Source organism: Carettochelys insculpta, chromosome 8 (assembly GCF_033958435.1).
Source record: "Carettochelys insculpta isolate YL-2023 chromosome 8, ASM3395843v1, whole genome shotgun sequence".
In the NCBI taxonomy this organism is placed as follows: domain Eukaryota; kingdom Metazoa; phylum Chordata; order Testudines; family Carettochelyidae; genus Carettochelys; species Carettochelys insculpta.
The window spans coordinates 36686153-36712555 of NC_134144.1; the positions used below are offsets into that span (position 1 = coordinate 36686153).

At 44.9% G+C, this 26403-nt stretch overlaps 1 protein-coding gene across 1 annotated transcript in view; it reads right to left on the minus strand.

Moving 5' to 3' along the window:
- Nucleotides 1-1103: 1103 nt before the first annotated feature.
- MYO3B (myosin IIIB) overlaps nucleotides 1104-26403 on the minus strand; it is a 314275-nt gene continuing 288975 nt past the window's right edge. Inside the window, exon 35 of the mRNA XM_075001557.1 lies at nucleotides 1104-1876. The gene's annotated coding sequence lies outside the window, so the exon portion shown is untranslated. The remainder of the gene's footprint in view (nucleotides 1877-26403) is intronic.

The window sequence follows — 26403 nt, forward strand, 5'->3', positions numbered from 1 at the left end:
TTGGCGATGACTTGCGTGCATGCGAGTGCTTCTTCCAGGGAGCGGCAAGATGTTTACATCTGATTGAAAACAGGTGTGTCAATGCAGCAGCTGCCCTGCTCCAACAGCAGACACCAGCTGCTGAAGACCTCGGGCCAGGTGCTCACCCTGGGCCACTGAACTGTCCCTTGCCAGCTCTCTGGTCTTTGGGGGGCCCAGGATTTTTCAGAGGTTTTTTCCCAGGTTGCTTGAACACACGCACGTGTACGGGCTGCCCGACGCTCTCTTTGGATGCACCCAGAGGCTACGTCTACACTAGCTCAAATCTTCAAATTGGCCATGCAAATGGCCATTTCGAAGATTACTAATGAGGCGCTGAAATGCATATTCAGCGCCTCATTAGAATGCCGCTGGCTGTGGCTCTTCGAAATTTCCACGGCTCATCCGGACAGGGTTCCTTTTTGAAATGACCCCGCCAACTTCAAAATCACCTTATTCCTATCTGCTGATTTCGAAGGTCCCTGGGTCCTTTTGAAAAGGAGCCCTGTCTGGACGAGCTGCGGCAATTTTGAAGAGCCGTGGCCAGCGGCATGCTAATGAGATGCTGAATATGCATTTCAGTGCTTCATTAGTAATTTGCATGGCCATTTCAAAGATTTGGGTTAGTGTAGACACGGCCAGAGAGTCTACAAACCCATTTCTTAGACGAGGCCAGAAGCAACACCCAGGGCGGGAAAAAAGAGTCAAGTAGACGTGACAACACTCAATTCCTGCCCGTGGGACATGCTAACGCCCCACCGCAGGGGATGCCACTTTCACCGATGTCAAACTTTAAAAGAACCTGATTTGATTTTATTTAGATCTTTTTCATGCGTTAATTGGATCTATGGAATAACCTGAACGATCAAATTAAGACTTGAAATTGAAGTCAGAGATAAAATGTTTAAAGCGGTTGAACACAGTGCTGATGTCCCTTTCCCCTTTAAGTAAGTTCTCCCTCCAAAAATTTTGAATAGGCAGAATGATTTGTTACACTGCAAAACAGCTAGTAGAAAGTTGGACTAAGTTCCTTTAGGGAATCTATAAAATCCGCCTGGATGGAAGCAACAGAGTTAAAACTTGGAGGGGGAATTTCTAGTTTCTGGAATAAACAGCGGGCCGAATAATGAAATGTGGCAGCAGTAATTTTCTGCACGAATCATGAGTGGTCAAACTCGGAGCCCTTCTGCCTCCTGAAGCGGATTCTTAATGAAGTGATGCGCAGAGCTGTCATTAACACGGCCAGACTGGACGATTGCCGTACAGGATTTATTTTGGACATTGGTTTCAGTGAGTGGGAGATACAGGAATCAAGGCCAAACATCAACGCAGTTACAGAACACACTGGTTTCCCAAGGAAAGGGCTGCTAATGCAAAGAGATGTCCAAGATCAGGACCAATGCATGCACCAACCCTTGGAGGAGTCAGGACCGAACAGGATTACACAACCACAAACCTCCCAACCCCATCCAGCGTGGGGGCAGAGCAGCGGTGCTGGGTTACAAAGCTGACACGTGTGTGGCCGGAGATGGGCAGCTGACGCGTGACAATTTCCCAGCAGCACCAACCGCACAGTGGAAGGGCCAGGCTTGTGCAGCACGAGCAGAGTGTGGAAGCAGCCAGGGCAAGGCTGGCCTGCACTGGGAGACAGCAGCTGGGACTTGTCCTAGTTGGGTGAATGGCGGGTGTTTCTCTCTCTCTGGACGGCTGCAGGCAGTGGGGGGTCAGGGCTGCAAAGAGCAGCAGCCAGGCGAGCCCTGCAGAAGGCGACTGAAGAACTGAGCAGGTGTGGGGGTGGTAGGGCTCATCCACACGACTTCCCCAGTGGAGCAACAGGGCGTTAAAGAATCAAGGCAACCTGCGTAGAGAAACGAGAGATGTGGGGGTCGGTCTGGTGCCAGACCTGCGAGCAGCATGCTGGGGATGGGCATGTCCCAGGAGGGTGCCCCATGCGCCTCAGAAAGCCTACAGAAGCGGTGGCCTCTGTCCGGTCCTGCCGAGGACAGCCTCTCCCTCACTGCAGAACCACCCTGAAAGGCTTGCTCCAGGCTCCCAGGCACTTGGACCAATGACAGCAGCTCCCAGAACTGTGAAGGGCACCCGCCAGTACCCTCAGTGGTCTACCACAACGTACTCCTCAGCGCAGAGAGTCACTCAGTGGGCCTTTGAAATCCGGCTCCTGTGGAAAGAGCCCATTGTTCTCACCCTTCGGTGGGGAGAGACCGAACTTCACCTTCTCCAGGTGGAACGATTGCTCCTCTCCCTCCCCTGCAAGCCGATCTGCCTCCCCTGCCATTACCTGTGAGGCTAGAGGAGGTTTGTGGCCAGCAAACTCCCCAACACAGGGATGAGCAAACTTTTTAGGTGAGGCCCACTTTTTGTCCCTGCAATTAGCAGGTGTCTCTCCCCCCAACCGGTCTAATGTAATCCACAGCGAGGGGCATTTCAGTTATGGTCATTTGAAAAAAACCCAGACAACCCAAGCCCTTCCAGCACGTGTGAGAAAAGAAGCAGGTAGAACGCAAGTGCTTTGTGAATCATTGTATAAATGTGAACACACATACACCGAACCAGTAACAGATTTCAGCATTTTCAGTGAGGTGGATGAGCCTGACACCCAGCAGCCAATGGTGCTGTGCTTCCCTTATGAAATACCATATCCCCCACCCCCAACTTTGCACCCCTGCCTGAGAACATACTGCCAGTGGTAAGTCAAGCCCAGTGACAGAGCTCAGAGATGATGGTGAAACTGCTGCAGAAAGCAGGTTTACTATAAGCAAAAAGCTTTTCTACATTAAAACTGAGTTTAGTACAAGTTACTTTCCTTTGTCTACTGCTGGTGCCCTGTCTCTCAGGCTAGTGCCAATCCAGAGTGTCCTGAAGGAAGGTTTGGACTCAGGGCAATATACTCCAACTGGCACAGTAGCTGGGGTCAGTGCCATGCTTTAATACCTGTACAACAAGGGCTCCATTTCCTATTCAGGCCTGTCACTTTACCACAGGGGCAGGGAACCTTTTCAGGTTGAGGGGCATTGACCAATAGACAAATCAGTGAGGGCCACAGAAGTGAGAAGCAAAAAATGAACCAACCTCCACACCTCGCTGATATGGTCCCTATCTGAATGGGGGCCAGGCTATGGGGTCTGGGCAGGAGGGGTGCAGGAGTAGACTGGGACATGGGTCTAGGTAAGATAAAGGGTGTAGGAGGGTTAGGGGGGTGGGGTCTGGAAGGGAGGGATCAGGTTGGGGGTGAGCAGCCTGGGAGGGAGGGGGGGAAGCAGGGTGTGGGCAGGGAGTCTGGATGGGAAGGGAGTACAGGAAGGGATATGGGGTCTGTGAAGGTGGTTGAGGGGGTGGGAGTGGAGGTGCGGTTGGGAGGGGGCACAGGAGCTGTCTGGAGGTGTGGGGTCTGGGCAATGGGGGTGCACTTACCTTTACAGCACCACAGACACACATGGCTCTGCACCCCCTCCCATCTGCTCCCAAGCTCTTCCCCCCTCCCATCTGCTCCCCATCTGCTGCCCTGATTGGCCAGAATTCCAGCCAACTACAGCAGCAGTCGGAAGCCTCCAGGCGGGCTGCCTAGGCCCCTGCTGCTCCCCATTGTCTAGGAGAACAGCAGCAACTGGCAGCAAAGCCGGGACCCTCATCCTGCCCCCAGGCCCTGGTAGAGTCCACAGTCTGGATCTGGTTAGCAGCTTGCCTGATCTGGCCCATGAGGCTCGGTGCCCAAACTCCCCCCCCACCCCCACTGTGGCCTTGACACTATGGAGGGAAGCTCAAGCCTTGGGGTCCAGATCCAGACAAGCCATGATTCAGAGCTGGACCATGGGCCGGGGTTCCCCACCCCTGCTTCACCAGACACTGCTTCAGGAAGATTTTCTGAGGATGCATTGAAAGAGGAGCAGGACATTCAAAAGTGCTGGCTCTACATGGTCAAAATACTGCTCTTTGGAAGGCTGCACCCTAACAAAGTGGCACTTGAAGCTTTAAAACATAAAAACCTAGAAAATTATGCATGCATAATACCCACAGTGCCAGAGGCTTCAGCCCTCAGAACAGAGCATAGCTTGCAGCTGCAACCTTGAGGTGTAGAGAAAGTGAATAGGGCAGTGCTATTTATCCCTTCACAGAACACAAGAACCAGAGGTCAGCCAATGAAATTAATAGGCAGCACGTCTAAAACAAACATAAGGAATTATTCCTTCACCGAACACACAGTCAACCTGTGGAACTTGCTGCCCAAGGATGTTGTGAAGGCCAAAAGTGTGACTAGGTCCAAAAAAAGAATTAGCTCATTCATGGAGGATAGGATTATTAATAGCTAGTAGCCAAGATGGTCAGGGATGCATCCACATGTGCTGATTCCCTTAAACTTCTGATTGCCAGAGCTGGATCTGGATGGTAGGGGACTGATCACTCCATAAGTGTCATTGGATCTGACTTAGTATGACCATTCATACATTCTGCAGCTATTCCAGAACAGCTCACTGCTTGGACATCCTATTCTGGGACAAAAGTTACTTTACTCCACACAACACAGTAACAACACTGTTAAAAGTCACACCCCCCAGTGGTCACAATAGGATATAGTATGAATTGGAGAAAGTCTAATGGAGAAATGGAGTTCTCTCTTCACATTTTTTATACTTTACCTTACAGGGTTTGTTTACAAGATCTGGATAATCTGGCAAACAAGTACAATGCAGTTGTACCTCTGGAGCCATAACTGTGTGCAAATTGCATCTTGCAGTGGACAAAAGTAAAAGGGAAACTAACGTTTTCTGTGAAAGTCTTGAGTCCACTTAAGCATGATACATTTTCCTTGCAAACAAAGGAAATGCACTAAACCAGTGGTGTCCAATAGTAATTGAAGGATCACCACACTTGTGGTTGTCTTCCTTCTGTATCTGCCACAGTCCCCCACCCCCACGCTAACAGTGCCCTCCATGCTTTAAATAAACATCCTCCCCCTGAGCCAGGCACCCCCAGCTCCCTCCTCTAACAATGCCCTCCCCTCCCCCAGAGCCAGTCAGCCCCCCCACTCTAAATAAATGCCCTCCCCCAGAGCCAGGCACCCCAAGTACCCCCCTCTCACAATGCCTTCCCCCTCCCCCAGAGCCAGGCATGCCCAGTACCCCCTCTCACAATGCCTTCCCCCTCCCCCAGAGCCAGGCATGCCCAGTACCTCCTCTCACAATGCCTTCCCCCTCCCTCAGAGCCAGGCATGCCCAGTACCCCCTCTCACAATGCCCTCCCCGTCCCCCAGAGCCAGGCACCTGCAGTACCCCCTCTCACAATGTCTACCCCCTCCACCAGAGAGAGGCATGCCCAGTACCTCCTCTCACAATGCCTTCCCCCTCCCCCAGAGCCAGGCACCCCCAGTACCCTCTCTCACAATGCCTTCCCCCTCCCCCAGAGCCAGGCATGCCCAGCCCTCCCTGTGCAAACTGAATGCAGCGACTCACCAGAGCCGCTGTTGCCGCCTCACGAGCCACTTGGGCAGGAGCCAAGCTGGGGCCTGAGCCACGCTGGTAGGAACCAAGCTGGGGCCTGAGCCACACCGACAGGAGCTGTGCCGGGGCCTGAACCACAGCCCAAGCTACACCAGCAGGAGCCGTGCTGGGGCCCAAGCTGTGCTGGGGTCCACATGAGCCGTGTTGGTGGGAGTTGAGCTGAGGCCTGTGCCAGGGCCCAGTCCATGGCCCGAGCTGCTCTGGGGCCTGAGGAGCTGCTGCTGCTGCCACCATGGGCACGTGTGAGACAGGTGGAGGGCGCTACATTTGACCACACTGTGGTGTCCCATTCGCCACATGTGGTGAATGGGAAGCATATTGGACACCACGGCGCTAGAGCATACTTGAGGGCTTGTCTTCACTTCTGCGAAGATCAGCCAGGTCAGGGTCAATCTTTCAGAGTTTGGTTTTGCACATCTGATAAAGACACACAAAGTAGATCTCTCGGGGGTCAGCAGTCAGCCCTTTGTGCGCCTCACGATAGGAAGGAGGAAGGGAGGTCAAGGGGAGAAACACTCCCATAGATCTCCCTCAGTGAAAACAGACCTTACACTTGACCGCCGATATGTCAATTCTAGGTATACAATTGCCATAACTAGATTGCGCATCTGCAGTCGACTGTAAGATCTAATGTCGTCCAAGCCTGAGACTGACACACATCAAAAATATATTGAGGATTTTGAGGCTCGCATTATCATTTGCCAGTCAAGATTCAAATTTAACATAGTGTAATGTAGTATTTACCAAACCTTGTAAAGCTAAACGGCCATTCAAGAAAATAAAATTGTTTGTGCCCCTGTTACAATCTACCTACGTATTTTTAGTAACCTGAACATTTTAAAAGACACATCTTCTGCACCATCCCAGGCTCTTTATGCTCTCTCTCCCTGCCTTTTGAAACACTGGTGCTGATTTCCACAATATGATACTTCCTCTCATTTTTTTTTCCTGCTTTCCTGAGCAATGAAATAGTTAACAATGTTGACATTTAAAGGATCATGACTAGCATCCAAGTTAGAGCCCAGTGAAATTTATGCCAGTCTCATTTAAAAGTTATTGTCTCAAGCTCTCTGGACACTCAGGTCAACATACTTGCTTCACATTTTGAAATTTTCTTCAGAACCATAACAGTTAGAAATTTATTGAAAGAAAGAAAGAAAGAAAAGAAAAGAAAATGTTGAGATTCTAGATAACAGTCAAGAGCTCCGTTTGCTGATGTCTTCGTCACTACACTTTAGGAAAATGAGTTAAAAATACTCTTATAATTATGTTAACTATAGGAGTAGTCTGGGTTCCATCGATTGGGATCATTTGATTTTACAGACAGAGATAAACAAATACTAACCATCTACTTTATATTTAATTATTTACTGTGCATAGTAAATGTATGATCTAAAAGCTATTTGTATGGTAATTCATATTGTTTATGAAAACAAAAAAGCAGTCAAGTAGCACTTTAAAGACTAACAAAATAATTTATTAGGTGAGTTTTCATGGGACAGACCCACTTCTTCAGACCATAGCCACACTAGAACAGACTCAATATTTAAGGCGTAGAGAACCAAAAACAGTAATTAAGGTTGACAGATCAGAAAAAAATTATCAAGGTGAGCAAATCAGAGAGTAGACGGGTGTAAGGGGGTTATGGTTAGTTAGTATATTTATTGACAAATCATACAATAGTTTATGCTCTATTAAACCTACAAATAACCAAGTTTAAAGCAAAATAGCAGAGGCATTATTAGCCTTGTAATATCAGGTTGACCATATAGTTGTTAAACTGTGTCAATTAGATTGAATCCATTTTTTCAGATTTGATAATAAAACATACAATTGTTAATGGATGACCAAGGTCCATTACAAATGCAGAACGCTTGCTGTACCATACATTAAATCTGTTCTAAAGACAACAGAACTGCATTCTAAATAATCTGTTTTCCAAAAACTACTGAAGAAGAGAGTATATTGAATCCATGGCTTTTCTTGCAAGGTATAATAGTTATGTAACTTCAGCTACTTTAGTTTTAAAGAAGTAAAGCATAGTTTTGGTGTGATATAACTTTAGCTAGATTGTAACTTAAAAGAACTACCCCTCCTCCAAGCATCAAGATCAAAACAACTACAACAACAAACCCAGAGGGACAGATTAAGGATATGGATGAATGGGACCAGAAGTATGTTGGAAGGGAACCACAGTCTCAGCACAAAGGCAAAATTATTTGAAGAGCTACATTTATATCTATACATAGCTATACACATAAGTACTAAGTAGCCTAGTCTTTGGACACATTGTATATTTGTGTGTATAAATATATGTTTGCCCTATAATTGTACTTGTGTGTGTGTGTGTGTATATATATACACGTATATATATATGGAACTGCAACTTAGCAGTGCTAAGGCAAATTATGCACCTGAATGTATATGAATTTAAAATTCTCATGCTCCTCTTTGCACCAGACAACTAGGATGCAAGAACGTTTTTTTTGTCAATGAATAATTTTATAATTTACAGAAATATACAAATTATTCCCTATGATCTGGGACTCAGAGTAATTTAGGAAGACAAAAGAGCTCATCATGACCTGGACTCCAAATCAGCTATGCACCTGCTCCAACATCCAGCAGTGCAGCCAGATATGCAGCCAGCTCAGAAGCATAACATATACCCAGATGCTACCAGAGAACATGTTCCAGTGCTTAGGATAGGGATACTAGAGTTGTTAAGCAATCTCGGTATGTAGACTCTGGTACTAACTGTAATATTGGGCCATGTGGTTATCTATACTTGCCTGGTTAATAACAGGACATTGTAAAAAGCTCTAGTCCCCGCAACCTGCTCCCCACCAGCCTGTCAGTTCAGGGCTCGCAGGAAATATTTTGTGAAGTATCAGTCAGATTTATGAAATGACTGAACTCCTCTTCATTTAGAAGGTTTCTTACAGAAGTATGTGATGTGTCTTCTGTATCACATCGGCTACGTCTACACGTGAAGCCTACATCGAAGTAGCCTATTTCGATGAATAATGTCTACACGTCCTCCAGGGCTGGCAATGTCGATGTTCAACATCGACGTTGTGCAGCACCACATCGAAATAGGCGCTGCGAGGGAACGTCTGCACGCCAAAGTAGCACACATCGAAATAAGGGTGCCAGGCACAGCTGCAGACAGGGTCACAGGGTGGACTCAACAGCAAGCCGCTCCCTTAAAGGGCCCCTCCCAGACACAGTTGCACTAAACAACACAAGATCCACAGAGCCGACAACTGGCTGCACACCCTGTGCATGCAGCATGGATCCCCAGCTGCAGCAGCAGCAGCCAGAAGCCCTGGGCTAAGGGCTGCTGCACACGGTGACCATAGAGCCCCGCAGGGGCTGGAGAGAGACCGTCTCTCAACCCCTCAGCTGACGGCCGCCATGGCGGACCCCACTATTTCGATGTTGCGGGACGCACAACGAGTACATGGTCCCTACTTCGACGTTCAACTTCGAAGTAGGGCGCTATTCCCATCCCCTCATGGGGTTAGCGGCTTCGACGTCTCGCCGCCTAACGTCGATGTTAACATCGAAATAGCGCCCAACACGTGTAGCCATGACGGGCGCTATTTCAAAGTTAGTGCCACTACTTCGAAGTAGCATGCACGTGTAGACACGGCTATCACGTCCTGAGGTTGTCCTATTCATTCACTGTAACATGTAATAACTCAACATATAAAGAATGTGAAAAATTAAATTATTCAGTGTACTGTAATAATAATTTTAAATTGTTTTTTCAAGCAAAATGACAAACTATATATAATGCTAAAGATATATAGTGCCTTTCACCTTCAAAGTTATTTACAAATAACAAATAACATCCACAGCCCTCTGTGAGACAGGATTAGCCACCTTCTCCCCATTTAACAGAAGGAGCAATCAGTGCCAAGGATTTAAATGATGTGGCCTAGAACATGGAGGGTGTCAGTTTCAGAGATGGAATTACAACTAAGGAATTCCTTTGGCTTCTAGTTCTGTGTTCAGGTTACTTGGTTATTCAGCTCTTTCAACCCATTATTCTTGATAAAAAATGTCAGCTATGATTCAAAACACAGAACTCCAAAAATAATTAAGAGTGATCACGAAGCATTTCTTGAGAAATTTACCTATTAAACCTATTCTGCCTACCCCAGGCAGAAGCAAGCAGGCTCATCCTACATTTCACTGAGCTGGGAACTTCACAGGACATAGAAGGAATTCTCTTCATCAGGCTATGGAGCCAGCATAACCAATACATGATCACTACTCCAGTCTAATGCAATGGTTCCCAACATTTTCAATAGTGTGGACCCCTAATCATACCCCCAAACTTGTTTGCAGACCCTCAAGCACCCTCCTAAACCCTTTGTGGAATCCCAATCATCCCCCAATCAGTGGACACCCATTTCAGCCAATTCTAGCTGCTATGTACTCATCATGAAACGAAAAAGGAAACTGCAACATAAACTTTTGGACAGCAACTAATAACATTACTGGAAGATATTTAAAAGTAATAATTGCTTGTAACTTTGCAATATATTTACAACATATTTTCTATGATAATTTTTATTTATCTTTTATTTTTTTCACGAACCCCCCCTCCAGTACCCCTGTGGGCCTCCAGGGGTCTGTGGACCACAGGTTGGGAACCACTGATCTAATGGCTGGGTTAGCTTCCACTGCCTAACAGCCCCTCTCTGGTGGAAGATGTGTAAAGTGGAGCACCCTCTTGCTTCACACCTTGGTCTAACCCTGCACCATTCCCAAATCGCCCAGACGACAATGTACATCAAGCCCAAATCCTATCCACATTGAGCAGTGGGAACCAGATATGTTTTATGACAAGAGGGCCTTTGGCCCTCAGGAAAAAGAGGACAGGCTTTGCTTTTACAGTAGCTCGTCTATTAACAAGATATATTAGTGTAGCCCTCAGTCCCGAGGGAGCAGGGGGGACCCTGGGAAGAAGCCCATCACAGGGACTCTCCACAAGCCAAAAGGCCTTGCAGACCAGACTTGTGGGGGTCTGATACCGGAAAGAAGGGTCTTCCCCTGCAGCATCCCTTTAGCACAACCAGGGCCTGTGAAGGATGCCTGGGACCTACGAGGAATGGACTGTGAACTGTCCTTATATTCCAGAGACATTGCTTGTGAGGTCTTTGTGCCATTGAGCAGAATGAAGTGTTGCCACTAACTTTTTCCTTATTCTGCTAGTCTGTAAGGTGCCACAGAATGTCTCTTCATTTTTATGCAATCATCAATGGGTCAAGGAAATGTCCAGTGTGAGGAGAGTACCCCAAAGTGGGGACACTTTAGCCCATGCCCTAGGTGACCACAGCAAGATTAAGGATCGAGCCCCAGGAATCCTGGGCACACTCTTGTTGCAGTTAAATGGACTCTGCCACACAGGAGAGTGAAATGGGGCCCCTCTGGCTCAGGGAGGCCTTTAGGTAAAGGAAGTGGGAATCGGGACTCGGATCCTTTCACTAGCCCATTTCACTGGGGTAGTTTATAAGCCAGGAGAGTTCCCCTCAGTAGCGTTACCTTTCCTTCACTTTCATGCAGTTCAAGAGCACCTGAAAACTGAGAACTTTAGTCTGTAACTCTGTTGAGTCAGCACCCCTTTTGAGCACTACATTCATTTGAAAAATTCCCATCACTATACTTTCATCTGGTCAGCAAAAGTTTCAGATATTGAATGAGAGCATTTTCTCTCTTTATCAAAGCGTTTCAAATCTTTATTTCCTCTAGATTTCTGCCTGCAAATCAAAAATAGGCAACTTTGAAATGTTAAATATGTATGTACTAGCTACTCAACTTTCTCTCTGTAAAGTGGTAACATTATTGAGCTACTAGAGAGTTTCTAATATAGAAAACCTTATACTTACATACTTTACCCTTATTCAGTGGTTTGAGAAGAGGTGCTCTCACCTCTTGAAAAATCTGGCCCATTTAATGCGTTGCAAGTTGCCCCCAAATTCTTTATCAAGTTTGAAAATCATTCCTACCTACCATAACTGCTTAGTGGTAAAATTGTTGGAAATTTCCATTCAGAACAGAAAATATGCAGAACATGCTGAGACCCGAAGCTCAATTAAGGAAGAAACTGACTTTGTAACATACCTAGTTGGACAGTCCATGGCCACATACACACACTCATGTATCATATTTGTCAGTTCAGATTTCCAAACATGGCCTCACAAGCCCTTATGCTTGAACCGAAGGAGCCTCTCCATTAGCTGTTGTCAAAATAGCAGTGATACTTTGTGCCCTCTTGTAGGCAGACAGTAGGCCACATCTACAGGGCCCGGATTGTCAGCTCTGCTGCTGGCAGAGCTATGTTAAGCAGGCTTCTGGAAATTGCAGATGGTTTTCCATTTGCGTATTTATGCAGCTAATTAGCATAGCCACGCAAGGTTTTGCTCTCGGCGGAGGGGGTCTGCTGTCAGGAAAGAGAATTTTCTCAGACATAAGGGACTGGTGATGAAGGGAGTGCGTTAGTCAGCAAAGGCATGTCTATGCGGCTTCTTTCCTGCCAGCAGACCCCTCTGCTGAGAGTGAAATCTCGCACGGCTATGCTAATTAGCCACCTGAGTATGCAAATAGGAAGCCATTTGAAATGTCCAGAAACGTGCCTAGTATAGCTCTGCTGGCAGCGGAGCTGACAACTTGGGCCGTGTAGACATGGCCTGGTCTTTTCAGTTAAATGGAGGCCCCAGATACAGATAGGCAGGCAGGCAGGCAGACAGACGCACGCGCACACACACGCACACAAGCTGATGGATTTCAACATATTGGAGAGGAGAATCAAGTTTTAAACTAAATCTTACACCGTTTTCTCTCATTAATATGAAATCACACTAGATTTTTGTGCTACAAAATACACTGTGCATATATTTCTTTCTGTTTTAGCCACAATTAATCATCTCTGTGTAGGATTAGATGGACTATAGTTTCACACTGTAAAAGGGTGCAAAATTATGTGACTCTAGAATAAATCATTTTAGAAAAACAGACTTGTTTTACCCTATCTGTATTTGCTAGGTTTTTTGTTACCTGTACAGAAAGAAGCCACGCTTTCTGGGTTCCCTTAACTGAAATGATCTGTGAGCAGAGCCAATGAGATTTGCAGGAGTTGTTTCTGTTATTATTATTAAACTTCATATGTGTAGCTATTTAGAGAACCTGTCCTTTTTGTCCTAACTTGAAAAGAGGTTTCTGTTTTATTGTTACAATTTTTTAAGGGCAAACAATCTGGGGCTTATAATAGGCCTGTAGGCAGAATAAAACCCTTGTCAAATGGAAGGGGTGGCTGCTCAGCTGGGTATCATGTAAATGTTCAAAAAGAACTGTTCTGTTCAAAGACACTAGACATGCTTTTTAAATATACCATCTTTCATATAACTGAAGAATTGCCATTTAACTGTTGTGTCGGAAATGCTAATTATTTAAAAATAATTTCACTCAAGAAAAGAAACAAAGCTGCAACTGTATATTTTTGTAAGATCTTGGTTAACAAACAAAAACTCCTGTATCACTTAGGTTTGTCTTAGATCTCTCAGTACTGTATTATTTAAAATAAAAGGCAGTTCTCCTGGCATTTTAGATAACTGCGTTATGTAAGTTCGGATAAGTTCATTGATGGGTCTGTTCGGATTGCTTGAACTTATCTAATGCAAATCATATCTTTAATAGAACAGGTCATTTGATTATTACTTTGACAGACACTTGTATCTCAAAAAAAAGTCAATTTCTCATTCTGCTGTTCATTTAAGATTTCTAATTATGTGATTTCTTTTGCAATGACGGAAATGAAAATGACAGATGAAGATAACAATGTAATAATGCATTCAGCGGTCCATTTCAGTTGAAGGAGATATTTTTCCATTTTCCTTTTAAAACGGATAATCAGATAAGTGTCATCAATTAGATTTTTACTTTACATTTTCCTAATCTTTCTGGACTTTACTACTTGGCAAAGACAATTGGGACAGATTTCTTTATTTTTTCCCCTGGCCTAAAACTCAATCCGTACCACTTCTCAAACTGTTACCACCATAGAGTTTATTAAATGGCTGAAAAAGACAGCTGGTCCCACCATCTGTTAAAATTTTTCAGGGGCCAAATGAAACAGGTTACACCTTTAGCCATGCCAAGTCTTCCAATATCCCCTTCCTCTCACAGCCTGTGAAGGGCTAATCTGAATTTCACACTCTGATTTTGCTATTGCTAATGTCTGAGCTTCTTACATGTGCTTTTCATAGTTGCTTATAAGTCTTTTTCAGTAACAAAAGCTACCCTCTGTTTTCAAACAAGTTAATTTGCAATTAATGGAATACTGGTTCTACTAGAATTTCTTTTGCAGCAAAGCCAGTGCCTCGAACAAAAGCCACAGAAAACTAATATCTGACTTTTTGGCGCAATAGCAGGGACCAAGAGTACAGTTCCGTTTTTTTTGAACAACATTTTCTATAAATGCTAATGGAGGTAATTCACATGTGCCAACAAAGAACGAGTCTGCTACACACTGCAGGTGTGAGGGGGTTGAAACAAAAGGGATGCTAACCCTAATGGTATTTCTCGTCATTAACAATTCTTTGATGTTCACACTCAAGGCTCTCTTTTATCTTGTAGGTCTTCCAGCTATCTTTGTTAACATGCAGTGCAACTGAACCTTTTTCCCCCTAGCCTTTAAAGACATCTGCAAAATGTTTATGCGAAGTTAGTTTCCATAGCATCTTTCAGTAACACACAGTGAAGCAGAATGAGATAAAGCTTGTAAGGTTATTATTAAAACATCAGTAAGTTCCTATCTTTAAGTTGAAGGAGCAGATCAATAAAAAGGAGCACTTAATGTTACTTTAATAAGGATGAGTTTCCTGTAACAGAACTGGGGACTAATTTCAGTGTAACTGAAGTGGTGTTTGTATACATCAGTTCTGATAAGAAGTTTGTTCTACTTGTGTTCAGAAGTTTCTGTATTAAAAAGCTTTTATAATGGAGTATATTTAAGGACATTTAGTTTTATAGATGGGAGGGATTTCTCTGCTGCTAAGCAGGCAGTGGCATTCAGCCAAGGAGCTGTAGGTGCAGGTTTTACATGTCCATCTGTCTTTTCACGATCTACAGATGGTAAAACATTGTTTTTAAAAATGTACAACTCAGTATGCTGACCGTAAAATGACATGAACAATCTAGGCACAAAAGACATTGTTCTAAACGAATGTGCAGTAACGCCAAAGAAATACTGTAGCACAATGCAGTTGGATTAGTGCATGCTACAAACAGTATCAGGAAGCATTTTGTTGTCATCTCATCAATCACATCCAGTTAGAATTAGATCAAGTCTCATTTTATCACTGTATGTTGCTTTATGTTGCAGGATACTGTACTATTAAATAGCTAATAAAATCAACATCCCTTTTCAATCAGATTTCTGCTGTAAATCTGGATATTAGCTACTATTGATTTTTCAAAATGCTGATTTCTCTATTATCAGCTATTAAAACTGAAGGTGTTGTGAGATCTCTATGCAGAATTTGCTTGTGTTGCTCTTTTAGCACTCTCTCTCTAATTGATTAAGTTAGTCAAAAAGCAATTTATGTCTGGATAGCATGGTGTGTATCTCTGAACTCGGATATACATACAAGGTTCTGCCACTGCCATTGCTAAATATGAAGAAGCAGATGGTGAGCAATGCTGAAGAGCTATCATATTCATTATCTACATGCTTTATTACTTATTTTACATAACCTGTGAGCCCAAGATAACAACAGTGCACTGAGTATTATCTTGTCCCCAAGTTTATGCGAACAACATGATAGATTGAAGGCTCTGGTCTTTATTGCACATCACAAATCAGGCTCCAAAATGTTTATGGCAATTAGGAATATCACATTTATCAACAATATCAAAAAATGAAAGTGTTATTTTTTATTTTCATATGTAATGCCTAGGAGTGCCAGTCCTCTTTGTGCTAGGCCCAGTGCAAACACAGGGCAAAAATAGAGTCCCTGCTCCAGTTTACACTCTCTGTAAGAAAGTTTCTGTAACCAAAGTCTCTACATAATCTCCAGTTGTAAACTGGGTGAATTTGGTACCTATCAAAAAGGAGGAGTGCTAACCTCATCAGAAATTGCATAAATTTCCTCACGTAGTTGTGCCAAAGCCTCTCATTCCTAATCTATATCATCCCTTCTGTTTCAGTCATGGGCTGCGACACAGCTCTGCTTTTCCAGCTAATTCCTGATCTGTAACAATCTTGCTATTCCAGCCCTGGCTCCCATATAGACCTGATAATGCACTTCAACAAGATTAGCCGTACTTCTGTTATCCCAGTCCCACATAGCTCTGCCAATAAATTGCAATCCAGGCTTGCAATCCACTCTGGTTCTGGGCTTCTCTTGAGCAGAGACTCCAGTTGCGTCACCTGATGTGGCTTGTGATCAGGTTTTGAGATACAGTAAACCCTCGATTTAATGGACTAACGTGGGGGGGGAAGAGGTGTCTGTTAACGCCTAAAGTATGATACATCCGAATGGTTATACCCTATGATAAAGTACTGACCTTCCCAGCTCATCGCTCACTCCTGCCTTCTGCCCCCACTTTTGCCCCGCTCCCCGCCCCATTCTTCACCTCACACCTCCATCTCCCTCTCTCAGTTACCAGGAGCTGAATGCCAGCCTGGCTCCTTCCACCTCCAGCAGCTGTCAGCGCTGCGGGTCCTCCAGACTCTGGCTCCGAGCCGCCTGTGCGAAGGCAGAGTTTGGCCACCCTCAGCCTGCCAGCGGGTGGCGGCCTCTGACTCCATGGCTGCTGCTCAGCACCATTGCAGGCGGTGGCGGCTGGGTGCCGACATGCTTCATGCACAGGGGGCTGGGGGAGGAGAGCCCCTGCACCCCGCAGCACGCCCACCCCAACTCCACTGGCCCTGGCAGCCCCAGCCACTCTGCCAGCTCCTCCAGCCACAGGGGTGGCTCTGGTGAGTCTCCAGCATTTATTTAAGGGGCAGGGAGAGACAGAGCGCTGTCAGATAGTGTCTGCTATTTCCAAAGTCCGTTATACCGGGGTCTGTTAAATCGAGGGTTTACCGTACTGAAAAATATCGAGAGATTACAATGAGGACTTCAAATTTATTTTCACTAGTGGCCTTGGTCAGAATTTGGACTCAAGTCTCCCTTAAAAAAAGGTAAATAATATTAACTTGTGGCCTCACCAAGTACCCGTCCGGTGAACAGCTAAATAGTAGTTTCCAACTATGTTAGATATTGTTGCTTAAATTGTGTAATAGTTGCACAGTCTCTGCAGCTGAATACCAACGAGACCTGCTAAACAAAAGAATGACATTTTATTCATTCTTGGCAAGGGCAACTAACTGTTCAGATGTGTGTTGGATTCACACCTATGACAAAAATGAATTTCTATTAAGTCTTAAGAAATTGTGGAAAATGAGCCTAAGGTTCAACTGGTATATACAGCTAAAGTGGTGCTAATTTTTATCAATCCAGCATTACCCTTTCTGCCTTCAGGCCAGTTCCAAGGGAATGGAAAAACTATTACTGACTTGTGACTTCCTCTCAGGGGGCTTTATCTCAGGTCCACAGGATTGCTCCCCAGCATTTGAGTCTGAAAGACACCCCATGCCATTTTTGTAAATCTGGGCATCTGGTGAGGAGTGACTTTTTCTTCTGGCTGAAACGTTCTGCTACAAAAGCTCCACAGAGGCTGTCTACGCTACCTCCACACTTCGAAGGGAGGATGGCGAGTAGGGTGTTGGGCATTTATTAATGAAGGGCTGAGGTGTATATGCAGCACTTCATTAAGCAAACTCCCCCCTGCAGCAACTTCAAAGTTTGAAGAGTGCTCGGGGTACTTCGAAGTCCCTTTAGTCCTCAAAATTTTAAAACTTTGAAGTTGCCGCAGGGGGGAATTTGTTTAATGAAGAGCTGCATATGCACTTCATTAATAAACTCCCAACACCCTACTTACCATCCTCCCTTCGAAGTAGGGGGGTAGTGTCGACAAGCCCTGAGCGTCTTATCTTAAAAAAGGGAGTCCCACCAAGACTTGTCCTCAGTGCTAACAGCAAGGTATTAGATTATTGACAACTGTTTGTTGGCAGAGATAAAAAGATGGGGGTGACTAAAGGGTGCATTTATTACTGCGCAACTGTGAAGTTTCTTGTGATCAGTATGGGTGCCAGAACCACTTGGCTGGTTCTCACAAGTTGACACTCTTATACCATAAGATATACTCTTAACCACATGTATCTGTTCATATGTGAGTCACTCTGATAAGGAGAAGATATTCTAAAATGTCTTTCTGATTTATCCCACTCTAGGGATTTTTAGGAAATGAGAAGGGTAGTATAAAGAATTCAGGTCTCCCTTAATACTTTTACAGTGCAAATACAACCTAAATTTATATCTACTTTGACGAGTAGAAAGTAGTATTTGGCAACAACACTTTCCTTCATCTACTCTGATTTCACTTACACCAGTTCCACCCTGGTGTCACTTCACTGATTGTACTAGCTACTATTGATTTACAAAATTGTGAGGCAGTTGGAAGCTGAGCATCAGGAAACAATTTTTTCTAGGGAATCTAACTGGGGATTTGTCTATACAACTTCAGAGGTCGGACTACAGGGCTGTGATGGAATTCTCCCCGTGTGGATGCTGTGGGCATGAACTAAAAGATTCGTAAAACAAAAAAGCAGTCCTGTAGCACTTTAAAGACTAACGAGATCATTTATTAGGTGATGAGCTTTCGTGGGACAGACCCACTTCTTCAGAGCTGGAAAATTCTGATAGAGGAAAACTGACATGAAGAGAATTTAAGGGAAAGATAGAAAAAAAACATATATTTTTCCCCTATTTTTCTTTCATTTTTTCTCTCCCCCCCCCCCCCCTTCTTTCTGTTAATTTCTCTTTGTCTCAATTTTCCTCTTTCAGAATTTTCCGTATCTGAAGAATTGGATCTGGCCCACAAAAGCTCATCACTGAATACGTTATTCTGTTAGTCTCTAAAATGCTACAGGACTGCTTTTTTGTTTTGTGAAGATACAGACTAACACGGCTACCTCTCTGTGACTAAAAGATTCGACGTTTGCAGCAATGTAAGCCTCTTTAAACTGGATTACATTAATGTGAACTGGAACTCTTTTAGTTTGAGCCTGCAGCATCCACAAAGGGAATTACAGCACAACACCTTAGTGCTCACTGCTAGTCACGACCCTAGAGCCGAAACGTGGGGCAGCACCGCAGTGTCCTAGCTTTATGCAAAAATGTTTTAATATTTAGGATGACCAAATTGTTTCTTCTTAAATCGTAGCTTCCAAGCATGCTACAAACAATGGGCTGAGCCTCACAACACTGTTGTAAGATAAGCAAGTTCTTAGTGTTGTTACCATCATGACAATCTAATTTTACCCATAGGCCATGTCTACACAACAGCGATTTTTCAAACGATGATCTTCCATAAGCTCTCTTCTGGAAGATTTTCTTTCAAAAGACGTGTACGTACAAAAACATGGATCTAGAAATGGATTCACTTGTTCAATAGACAGCAACCGCACAGCCCCCACTCTTTCGAAAGAATGGGCCAGAAATCGAAAAATCTGGTGCCACGAGGACTGCTTTTTAAAAAAAAAAGGCCTGAGGAGCATCTCCCCATGCTGTTTTTCAAAAGAAGCTTTTGAAAGGAGGCACTTTTCCTGATTTGGGAGCAGAAGAGGGCTTCCAGAAGAAGAGCCACATTCTTTCGATTTTGGATCGAAAGACCACATTTTGTGTATGGATGTGCCACGTGTTCTTTCAAAAAAGGGCTTGATTTTCTGAATGAACTCGCTAGTGTAGATGCAGCCATGGTGAAACTGTGGAAGTCAGCAAGGAACTGCTGGTGACACTAATCAGATCTGCTGGCATCCAACCATCTTCTTTAGCCACAAGACTCTCTCTTCTCTCCCAATGCCTCATATTTCAATCCTTTTCCCCATGTGAATGTCTCCTGACTAGGACCAAAGGAGAAACTATGGTGAGGACTCTCCATTTCCAATACCCATGTCAAAGAAGCATAATTAAGCCTTCATGTTAATGAGAAACAGGCTGAAAATGCATCAGTAGGAGGCTCCATTATGTAAAATTAATCTCCAAATACTTATTATGCTTTGGGTTTGTTTGGTTTTTTCTCCCTGACACCAGAAGAATTTTTCATCCCAATGTAACAGGAAGGCAGAAACTGTCTTCAGCATGGGCCTGCTTCCATTGAAGTCACTAGGCATATTACTGGAGGCCCCATGTTGGGATTTACGTTTTATTCAACCCTTTGCCTGAAGATAAGTTTTTGTTATTCTAGTACACACAACAAAATCTTTCAACTAGCTAGTTCACAACAAGCCCTGTATTCTATGTACATTGAAGGCCCTCTAGGCAGCAGGTATCACACAAGAGTTCACCACAGCTGCTCAGCAGCAGTCAAGGTTTCCCTCTAGTTTTCTTTCACCAGTAATCTCTCTCTCTCTCTCACCCTAGCACCCTAGAGCTTCCTGGAACATTTTTAATTTTGTTTGCATTATGCATGAAAACAAAATCTGTCATTTTGTAAGGGAAATTTGAAAAAAAATGATGCAAAACCTCTGAAACATTTCATTTAAATAAAGTAAAAATGTTTAGCTTCAATAATGCAAAGGCATTATAATATGAAATATTGACTACATTATGGTTATATGAATATCATATAATATTCATTTTAATCTATACTATTATGAAAGGAGAAGTGTCCATCCATCCCACCCTGACCAGGTCCCTGGGGCTGGAGCTGCTGGCAGAGGTCCGCACCTCAGCTGGCTCCCAGCCCTGGGGCTGTCAGGGTTCCCTCAGGTCCCTGGGGGCTGGAGCTGCTGGCTTCCGGCCCTTGGCTGGGTTCCCCTGGCCCCGACCAGGTCCCCAGGCTGGGGCTGCCAGCGGAGCTCCATGCCCTGGCTGGCTCCCAGCACCAGAGCTGCTGAGGTTCCCCAGGGTCCCTGGGGATGAAGCTGCCAGTGGAGCTCTGTGCCCCTGCCAGCTCCTGGACCCAGGGCTGCTGGGGTTCCCCCAGCCCCAGCCAGATCTGCAGGGCTGGAGTTGCTGACAGGGCTCTGTGCCCCAGCCAGCTCCCACCCCAAGGTCTACTGGGGTTCCCCTGGCCTGGGCCAGTCCCTGGGGCTACAGCTGCCCCTGGCCTCAGCTGCTGGTGGGGCTCTGTGCCTTCATTGGTTCCCAGCCCCAGGGCTGCTGAGGTTCCCCAGGCTTTGTCCAGATCCTTGGGGCTGGAACTACCAGTAACCTCCCAGCGTGTTAAATACCTCAAAGGTTTGGGCCCTGCTAGTATACATAAAAACTAAATAAATTGAAATGACACCATGAAAATAATGTGTTTCAACATCACTGAAATGAAAAAGTTGTAATGATGACTTTTTATCATTGCAAATTTTGTCAAAATTAACATGTTCCAGCAAAAAGTTCTGATTTTCACAAAAATGAATTTTCCAGTGGTAAAATTATTTTCCACCAGCTCTCTATATAGCTCAAAATATCACCTTTTGAGAGATCTTTCCTGCATTCTTTCCCCCATTTTCTTATCACACTGGAGGACAAATGCTTATCATCTGTATGGCTACTGGAAGAACAGGACTGAGTTTCATAAACACACAGAACTATTTCCTTCAAATTTATTTTTATATTTTTGACTGTAACTGTGAAAACCCATTCAAACAGACAAACAATGGTATCATATCTATTATATAACAAAATAATAGTTATTACATAATGATATCCATTCATTCCCTTACAGAGAAGTTGGACTCCCCTGATATTAATGTTTTTAAAATACAGTGATACCTTTGTTAAAGGATAACTGTCTCAAATGACAGATGTACAATCCCTCCAAACATTTTACAATATTAAAATATCTTTATTGAGAGACCTCCACCCCCCTCTGAGCAGGGGCTGCACAAAAACTGCCCAGCTGTGCTACACTACTATGTAAACAAACCATAAGAGCCAGATCCTGCTCCAGAACACCAGACAAGTAGTGGAAGAAAGCAATTACTCTCATTTTACAGATAGGGCATCGAGGCACAGAGAGACTAAGAGATTCACTCAAGGCCCCAGACCACATCCGTGATAGAGCTGGGACTTAAACACAGATCTCCTGAGTTCCAGGCCAGTATCTCAACACTATGTCCAAAAGCCAAAGCTAAGATCAGCACAAGCGGGGCTTCTCTGGCATAAATAGGGGACTGCAAGGTCCTCTTGGATGATGCTTGACTCTGGAATTCAGCATTTGTTCATCTATCCTGTAGGGTCATATGAACACGGATGGATCTGATAACCCATAACGCAAGGCCTAGCTTTCCTCCTGTGCACTTGGTGAGAGGAAAATTTGAGGAGATTTTTTTTTGTTTTTAGTTTACTGTTATGAACATTAGGGATGAGGGTCAGATATTTATTAATCAAGTGATGATTAATTATTTATTAATCAAGTTCTGCTGAGTTTGTTGGGTTAATCGTTGGAAAGACCCCAGGAAGAAAGGCTGGGCTTTTGTTAATGGAATAAAATATTCCATTTTACACCTCAAGAGAATGCAAGAATGTGAACATCAGAACTGGAGGATAATTCTGCATGATTTTGTCTTCAGAGTGGAGAAGCCTGGGACAGTCCTGTGTCCTCCTGCTCAGCAACTGCAAATCCCATCAGACTTCTGCACTCATGGAACAGTAACTGAAAGCTGAGGGGGAATATTCAATTACCGCCTTACAGACACTACAGAGCTGAGCCCTGCATGCGCAAGCTATCTTCTCACCTTGAAGCAGAACCTACCTTCTCACCTTGAAGCAGACTGTACCTTTCTGTGTCTGTATAAGGTGGTGGGGCCACAGTCACCAGGGAACTGGTTCTTTAGCCCAGGTCCCTATGTGGCAGCAGTTTCAGCCAGGGTGACAATGGGACTGCTCTTCTCTGCCAGCAATGAAACAAGCTGAGGGCTCCCAAACAGCTGTTGGGGTCTGTCTTCACGATGAATAAGGTGCCACAGAGCTTCTCCCTTGCAAAGCTCCCCTCCCTGGCCTGCAGGATTTGGCTCTGCATGGTGGTTCTTTGAAAAAGTAGCTTTTGTTCAGGACAGCAGCAAAGTGAGACAGTGTTTCTTCAGTAGCAAGACAGCACCCCACCCTTCTCCCCCACTGTGAACAGAACAAACCTGAACAGACAAAATCTGACCGACCAACTTGATAACAAAAGCTCAATTTTTTTCAGCTGACCTCAGTGTAGCTACACCGATTCACAGCTGCTGAAGATGTGGCCCTCAATAGCAAAGCTCTGAAATCAAAGTGTCTTATTGCCCTAAACTGAGGGTGAGAAGGGGATTTGCCTGCTGAGGTTTCTAGGCACTAGCTATGTGTTGATGTACGGAGTAATATCTTTCTGTGGGGAGCCATACAGATGTAGGCAGCAATATGTCTATTGTATGTTTATTGTGCACTGCATTATTATTCTCAAACAGTATTATGGTAGTGTTTAGTGCCTCAGCCACATTGAGAGCCTATCCCACTGTCCTCCTAATCAGTGCACAAACATAGTAAATGGGAGTCCTTACTCCAAAAGGTTTGTAGTCTAGAAAACAATATGCAGGTGGACAAGACAAAGAAGCAGGTGGGAAAGGAGAACAGTGTGCAAAAGTAATAGAACAGAATTGCTGCAGGCACAATTCTTACCCAATCAGTCGAGTAATTACAGCTCTTTGCCTAGTAGGCATTAGCAGATGGCAGACTGCAGTATGAAATACCTTACATCAAACTCATTTTGAGAATATTAATACTTGTAGGTATTGAGGTTACATGTCTCGATTACTTTAGCAGCTAAGAAGAGGGGAAAATGTCACTAAAGAGTTCTTTAAATATATGTGTTTTTCCCATTTTGTTGTCAGAGAAATAACTAAGACTTTCAGACTGGTATTCTTAATCTTCTAAATCTAATCATTTTGGGCCAGCTTCTGCCATCTTCGCCCATGATTAATACATTTTTATTCTCCAACCAATCCCACTGAAATATGGCATGCCACCATTTAAAAAGAATGCCAGAAGATCTAAGGTGGGGTGGCCAACATGTGGCTTGCAGAACAGAATCCGGCCCGTGAAGCCTTTTTATCCATCCTTCAAAGATTTTTCCTTTTACTCAAGTCATCCAAAGTGAATATGGGGTGTGGGGTATAGTCAGGCTGGGGCAGGGGTCAGCAACATGCGGCTCTGAAGCCGCATGCAGCTCTTTAAGGAGCCACTTGTGGCTCTCTGCCCTGCCACAGCTGGGCTAATGAAACTAAATTTAATTGGTTTAACAGACAACAGGGTGGTGGGAGGGATCCAGCCATTAAACCAATTACATTTAATTCCATTATTTCAGCACCATAGGGCAGGGAGCCACCTGTGATGCAGATGGGGGAAGTGAGCAGGGGAGTAGGGGGAGGAGTGGCCGAGTCTGTCCCTGCTGGAGCTGTGCAGCCAGGCTGAAAAGGGAGGGGAGATGCAGCAGCCATGGAGGATCAGTGGCAGAGGTCGGAGCTCATTGTCTGAGACAAGTTTATCCTAGGGATGGGGGAGCAGTGGGTTTGGGGCAGAGAGGGGTTAATCCTGGGGATGGAGGGTCGGGTTTGGGTCTGAGAGGGGTTAAGCTCAGGGATGCAGGGGGCAGGTTTGAGACTATTTTGTGTTCTGACTCCAAAACATGTAAAAATTGCTATGTGGCCCCCGATGCAAAAAGGTTGGCCACCCTGATCTAAGATTAGTAAATGCTTGTGCATAACAGTGTTGACAGTGCAGGTTGGAGGTGATCCCCCCCACCCCCCTGGATGTAATGGATCTCCCTGCAACAGGGGTAGGTGGCGGGTCCTGCTCCAGAGCATTGGGCAGCATCTTGGGCCCAGATGAAGCCTTGGTGAAGTTTCTTCACCTTTGCCCAGACATGCTCCATGCATCAGGGGGTGGCCCTATTCTGCCTGGGCAGTGGCCATTCGGGCATAGACCGGGGTGTTCCACCACTTGGCTTTGGGGTCCTGCAGTATCTCCTCCTCCCCTCAGAAGACCAAGACGGCCTGGATCTCAGCCCCAGACCAGGAGGGGGCCCACCTTTTGGTGCCCCAGGGAGGCTCCTGGGACCCCTTTCTGGCTGGTCCCTTGAGGGTCCGGGGAGTTGCAGGGTGCCTACTGCTCAGCCGTCTGTGAGACTCTCAGCTCCAGTGTGACTGTGAGGGCATGGGGGACTGTAGCCTCTAGCCCTGCTGCTTCTATGCTCTCAGCTTCCTGCAACAGGGTTTCCTTGGCTCCCTGCAGCTTGAAGAGGGGCGGCAGAAGGAACTATAGAGCGCTGATTACTGTGGACAGAATGTCCCCCGGGGCACCTTTGTGGTGTCCTGGAGGCCTTGTCTGTTGACAGACAGCCCCCTGAAATGTCCAGGCCTGCCTTTTGTTGATAGATCTCTGTTGACAGGGGCATTCTCCCTTGTGGGTGGTAGGGTGCAGCTGTCAACAAAAGTGGTGTGTTCTCTGCTTTCTGTGGACTTACTGTTGCAAGAATGTGCTTGGTAATCTAGACACTCCCTGGGTTTTGTCAACAAAACCCTCTAGCGTAGACATAGCCTGTGGGAACCCTCGCAGACGTATGATATTCTTCCAGACAGTTTTATTTCCCATTCAGACATCACATAAATTCCAGCTAGCACTCTGAGTCTTCGAACGTTATCTCAAGAAGAAGTTTTCTCTTGAGATAGTCTAAAAGATTCTCATTCACGACCAGTTTTAGTGAGCTGGCAAGAGGCCAATGGGCATCCATGAAATTTCTAGTGAGAAGCAAACATCCAATCCCTGGTATTAATTACCCGTCATATTTGTACAGCGCTTCTGGTTACCACTGTCTCACTTGCAGCTGCTTGCATGTTCTCACTGAGTGCAGGCGACACTCTCAGACATTCAGTTTTGCCATAACTCAAGCTCTTTGGCCTCTGACCTCTCCAGCCATGCTGGTGGGTTTTTGATGGAGACCAGACAAGAACATGAATGGAAAATACTCTTATTCAAACTTCAGAATTTTCACTCTCAGCCTCATATGCCAGACTGCAGACCCAGCATGGCATGTACTAGGGCAGACCTGTGACTTTTGTTAGACTCCCTGCCTGTCTCCTTTTCCCTGTCCCAGTGCTATAGGAAAGACTGGAGAAACTGGACTTGTTTAATCTTGAATAAAGAAGACTGGGCTGAGGATACCTGATAAGTCTCTTTCATGGTTGTTATTAAAAGGATGACGATTAATTGTTCTCCGTATTCCCTGAAGGTATAATATTGCTATGGTGGCACAGGCTTTAATGTAGTTTCAATTATAAAGTCCTTTTGCTGGTACAGCTTCTTTTGTTCTGGAAACTGTCATAAGCTGCATCCCCACTCGGATGGTTACCAGTGTAGCTACAGTGGACAAGTTTTTTCTATTGCACACAAAGACTGAGACTCCTTCAGCCCGTAATTGAAGGGATTATGGTTCTCTGGTTCCTGTTCAGCACTGCATTTGGACCTACTACTATGTGACAGAGACTAAGGAGCATGTTTTTTTTTTAAACAAAGGGAAATCGTATCTCACCAAACCATAGAGTTCTCTAAGTGTGTCAGTGAAATAGTGGATAAAAGAGAAGTGGTTGATATTACTTATTTAGACTTCTAAAAGGCCCTCAATAAGGTCCTATGTAAGAGGGTGCTGAAGAAGCTATATGGTCAGAGAGTGAAACACAAAATATTGTCATGGATCAAAAACTGTCCAGAAGACAGCAAGCAAGAGA